This window comes from Schistocerca nitens, chromosome 4 (genome assembly GCF_023898315.1).
Source record: "Schistocerca nitens isolate TAMUIC-IGC-003100 chromosome 4, iqSchNite1.1, whole genome shotgun sequence".
Taxonomy (NCBI): Eukaryota; Metazoa; Arthropoda; class Insecta; order Orthoptera; family Acrididae; genus Schistocerca; species Schistocerca nitens.
The window spans coordinates 118,014,697-118,020,696 of record NC_064617.1 but is presented as its reverse complement, the minus strand read 5'-3'; positions in this window follow the sequence as shown (position 1 = coordinate 118,020,696).

The following is a 6,000-nucleotide window of genomic DNA, read 5'->3' as shown; positions in this document are numbered from 1 at the left end:
CGTTATATACGTTCGCGATACAAGCAGACTTCCGCTTCTACGACCGTAACGACCTGCGCAGGCCTTGCACGGATAGCACTAAGTATCTACAGCCGGACGACATGTCTGGCGTAGCGTTAACAAACTACATGCACATACTTACCTCTTGAATCACTCTATTAGCGCAAAACCGTATCAATATTCCTACAGTAGTTCCTGGGAGTAGCCTCCATATACAGACAGAAATAATATATAGTGGTAACACGAATCAAGATGGCTGTTAACAGCCATCTTGATACCCCTTAACATACATGTTAAGGGGTTGCATCTTTCACACGAATCAGAACACTAAGTAATTAGCTTGAGACAGTGCGCGAGAGACAAGTATTGCGCTACTGCGCATGCCTAGTTCTCCCACCCTCCCTCTCTGCCTCTCTCTCTCTCTCTCTCTGTTTGTGTGTGTGTTACCTCTTGTCTTTCACTTTCATTCTTCTTGGTCTTTTTCTCTATGAAACCGAGGAAAGTGGCGCAGTGGGTGACACTGGGTTCGTATTGGGGAGTAAAATGATCCAAGCCTTCGTGTGGCACTTTTAAAGCTTCTTTGGATTAATTAAGGTGAAAGCTGGTATAGTTCCTACAAGAAGTGGGAAAAGCAGGCGCCAGGTTGAGATTCATAGGAAGAATTCTAAGAAAATGTGACTCATCGACGAAAGAAGTAGCTTACAAAACGCTTGTTCGTCCGATTCTTGAGTATTGCTCATCAGTATGGGACCCTTACCAGGTTGGATTAATAGAAGAGATAGACATGATCCAGCGAAAAGCAGCGCGATTCGTCATGGGGACATTTAGTCAGCGCGAGAGCGTTACGGAGATGCTGAACAAGCTCCAGTGGCGGACACTTCAAGAAAGGCGTTACGCAATACGGAGAGGTTTATTATCGAAATTACGAGAGAGCACATTCCGGGAAGAGATGGGCAACATATTACTACCGCCCACATATATCTCGCGTAATGATCACAACGAAAAGATCCGAGAAATTAGAGCAAATACGGAGACTTACAAGCAGTCGTTCTTCCCACGCACAATTCGTGAATGGAACAGGGAAGGGGGGATCAGATAGTGGTACAATAAGTACCCTCCGCCACACACCGTAAGGTGGCTCGCGGAGTATAGATGTAGATGTAGATGTAGAAGAAAACGCCCGGAATCTTCCTCCATCCATGTCGTATACCACCTGCCTTTCCATGCCAATGACGATAATGACGACGTGTATTTCATCTGTATCATTTAACACTGATGTAGTAACCGAAATTCATTATAATCTTAATGGAAGATCCACAATGCAATCAAACTGAAAGCAACATGCTGCTTGACTAGCTCCGGACAAGGTCATTTGCATGAAACGTCTCCAAATCATTTCCCAGAAACTTGTGTTAGGTGTCGGTGACCCGATGTCCATCTCGAACCCTACCGATGTGCGCTTCGTACATCCCTACTTCCTTTTGATCGCTCTGCTCAATTCATCGGGACAGCAACGCTGAACCCGATGGCGGGTTGTTTGCTCGTTTGCGTCTTCCGGCACCAGCGCAGAGCCCGTATAAACCGTGATGCTCTCGCCTATGAAAGAATTTCCGAGGAAATGTGGCATTTGTGGTGTTAAAGGGGAGGTGACGGCGGCCGTTAAGGCTGGTTAATGGCAAGTGGAGGCTGCCCCCATTGTGAGCAGTGAACGCCGAGCGTTGTAGCCGCGCACGCCGCGGAGTTATGGCCGTGGCCCGTGGCCCTAAAAGCTCGCTTTGTGCCGCTCGCAGCCTTTTCCTGATAGAGATTTCTTTCACTGCAGAATTCCTGGCGTTCAAGCACAACCCGCGCTAGAGTTCCCGAACGCCTGCGTGAAACACTGCAAACTCCCTTTGCGGATGAATCCGTTAGCCGAGTACAATGACGTGCCCGGCACAAACTCGTGGATACTTTTAAAATATCAGGGACTGTTTTTTGCAGCATTCGTTTTCCTTCAAGCAAACACGAAGGTAGTCCCTGTCACTCATATTTCTGATGAGGGAGATTTATGTTGGTGGCGGTTTGCACATTCCTTGTAGAACGCAACAAAACCCACGCCTCAGAGCGCACGCCAGGATATTCTACTGCACGCAGTGATAGGGAGAGCTGACGTGTTGTCGAGTGCTGAAAGGAAATCAGCAATTGTTGCTTCGTCTGCGACCGCTGCAATATACGAGTAGAGGGTGCCCCAGTAGTAGTAGTAGTCAGTATTAAGGGGTATGGCAGGAACGCTCATTTGAGGCAAAAGACTACATTTTGGACGTGTGCGCTGTTCCGAATAGTTTGTTTTTGGGCTACTGGCGCGCATGTATGTGTCTTACACACTCAACCACTTTGACGTTTTCTTCTAGTCCAACCTGCTTCGTTGGTTTCACCCTCTTTGCTGGGAATGTCCTTCTTCCATTAAACTAGCCCGTTGAATGCGCAGTTGTACATGGTGTGTTGTGAATGAAGTAATGCGACGGACTGAGAGTGTATTAGAGAGAAGCATTGCTTAACCGAATCTGTGCACGCGCTGGCTAAAATACCACACATCTAAACTGATGATGAAAATTCAGATAGGTGTGTGCTTACGACTTCTGCGATGGTAGCGTTCCTGCTGCTGACGAAGAATACCGTAGGCGCCATCCGACACGTCGAGTTCCTGATCGTCGAGTGTATAATGTTAACCAACTGTGGTTCATGTGTACGTATATGAACTGGACAATACATTGAATAATACGAAAAATAATTAACAGTGTACAGTAAATGTGTTCCATCCCAGAAACCATTCGGAAGCAAGGAAGATTGGATTTAACGTCCCGTCGTCATCGGTCTATTAAACACGGAGCACAGGCTCGGATTGTGTCAAGGATGGGGAAGAAAATCGGCCGTACCCTTTCAAAGGTACCATGCCGGCATTCGCCTGGAACGACTTGGGGAAATCACGGAAATAGCCGGACGCGGCTTTGAACTGTCGTCCTCCCGAAAGCGAGTTCAGTGTGCTAACCACTGCGCCACCTCGCTTGGCGGAAAGCTTTCGGAATAGGGCATATGTCCACATGAAGTTTTTTGCTTCAAGTGATCGTTCCAGTCAAATCCCTGAATATTGACCATTCCTCCTGGGATATTGTGTACGCTGCGGCAGTCAACAGCGCAGAAGGAAAGAAAAGTTCATCGTCGCTGAAAAAATTGATGAGTAGACGGGAGGAGAGGAAAAGCATATTTCTTCCAAAATAATTTCATTTAGAGGACGAATACTCGTTTCGAAATTAATTGATGATGGCTGACGATATTTACCGCTAACTTCTCGACATTGTGCAGCAGAAATTATCGTAGCAGGACGACGTGATAAGGAAAGCAGTTACTTCTTACGAGAAGTTATCGGCTATCCTGAGATTCCATGGCACTGGTGAATGCAAACTCTACTTTTGGTACGTAAACATTCAGACTGCCGGCACCACTTCCCTTTTAGGCCTCATTGACACGTCTTGCTCGGCAGTATGGCGAACCCATAGCTTTAATTTTTATTTCTTACACTGTTGTCTGCAGCCTACATTTAAACATACGCAGTATTACGTTCAGTGATGTATCACATTTGTTCCTGTTATTATAATCTTCACTTCTAATGTCAAAAAGACACAGTTCAGCTCAGATTGTTTCATTAAACCAGTCACGTGTTCTTTGCACCCAAATTGCCATATGGTATGCTCTTTCTCTTGAAAGTCACTTTGTCAGTGCGCCACGGGACGTCTGAAGTGCAGGTGTTTAACTCATCCACTTCTGCTTGAAAACTGAATTAGGCGTGACTCAGGACAGTTATTAGGAAACAATTCGAAAGGAAATATAACAAAACGTCCATTGATCACTTAAGCACGTTTGTTTGTATTAACACTTAAAACATTACGCGTATGCATTATTCCAGAACAAAAAAGAATCCAGTATCCTGTTCGCACAGAACAGTGCTGATGCATTACAACAGCGGCTAGACGTGGCTGCCACCAACGCTGTTACAGACATTGTAGCTAGAAGCATGTTCTGGTACACACTTTCCATCCCACCTGGTGGTGTCTCTTCAATGTCTAGTGCAGCAGACGTGGATGCGTTACACATCTGAATTGAAACCGTCGATATGGGCTCCTATTCAAAATGTTATGTACTCACTCCCCTCTACACCCTAGAAGTTCGTAACGGGAATTCCCGAACACGCTGTACATTTGCCATCGGTTGCTGCACCTTGGGATAACGATAAACTCAGTCTTCGCACTCAAGTTTACACAAGCATTTTCACTATAATTGTGGGATAACGTTATTAACAGAATTCAACTTTTCTTCACTGACAGCTTATATCTCCAGACATCATGATCATTTCCAGACTGAATTATTCGTAACTTAGGAATTGAAATACATGAATGCGCCATTAATTCTTTAGATAAAATCCTAAATAGGGATTCTGATACTTATTTTAAATGCCCTTTAGGTGGGCGTGTGGCTAATGGCAGGATAACAAATGGAAGCTTATATTCTTTTGTGATGTTGTTTGATAATACGTAAGATGGCGATGTTAGCAATTTGCCAGTCAAATGGAAGGTTTGTTACAAACACGAAACATCTCGCTTAAGGCAAGTGACTTGAACTTTTAGTGCCCATTAGTTGCCAGCATCAAAGGAGATATGGGTGTGCTCATGTGGGTTTCAACATTAGTTGTTCAAATTCCACCCATTAGTTGCCCGCATCAAAGGAGATATGGGTGTGCACGTGTGGGTTTCAACATTTGTTGTTCAAATGCCACCCATACTTTAAATAATATGGAATTTCTATCTGAACTACAAGTTCTGCCACCTGACATATCTTGCAACAAACGTTTACGTGAACCACAAAACTTGAAAACGCATGAATCTACTGGTTTGTTGTAAAAAATTGCTTCAAGTGATATTTGAGTAATTAGTTGAGCATCTAAATCAACAGCAATTCCACATTCTTGAAGCAATTTGTGTGTTCTTCTTCTTTTTCGTGAAAGATACGTGGATAGCGCCTGAGCAATTGCGGTGGTATTTCTGGCATTATCATTGTTCAAGAATTTGTATTTGTAGACACCGACAAAGATCCAACGAAACACTTGCATATATAAATCTGTAATTAAAACTGCAGCGAAGATTAACCTCTAACCGGTCTGTTTTCGGTTGGTAAAGATATGTGAAGATTGGGCACGAGGCAGGATGAATCGCCAACCCATGGCAGTTAGGCACTGTTATTGCTCCTGTTTCATTGCCTTTTTCCACGCTTCAATATTTCGTTGCAATTTTTACGAAAATATGGATTTCAGGCATTAATAGTGTTCATAGCTCCCCTCCTGCTTGGAAGAGTTTTCGAAGACAGTCATAGAAGTAAATGACTGTTGCAAAAATTTTGTTAATTCCATACTTCTATGTAAATAAATTACAAATGCTGCATACACAACTACTTGTTCCTTCTTTCCTTATTGTCACTAACCGAAAAGTTCAGTGAGTCACATAAAAACTGCCCACGCAGTAATGAAGTGCTCCATTCGGTTGGCGGAACTGGAATTGATTGTATGGCATTATTGGCCGTGAGACCTCCTTCTAGGGCTGCTCTACTTGCGCGTCTTTGTGATGACGATGAGATGACATAATTTGGCCAACAGAAAGACGCCCGCCTCCCAGCGAATTAAATCACCGGCCTGGCCGTGAATCGAACCCAGGACTTCCCCATGTAGAGACTGCGACGCTAACCAGTAGACCACGAATAGCGGAAAGCTGGTAGAAAATGTAGATATCACAAATACATGGAAAACGCCGGTAACATACAGCAATAGAATATACGTACATAGTGACATGACAAGCAAGTTCTTCTTCTCCCGTGTAGAAGGCCTTGCATGCAGCGATAAGACATGAAACTACAGAGTTTATTTCCAAACATTTTGCAGACGTGAAAGTGGTTCCGCTACCGAACGGGGCAGTT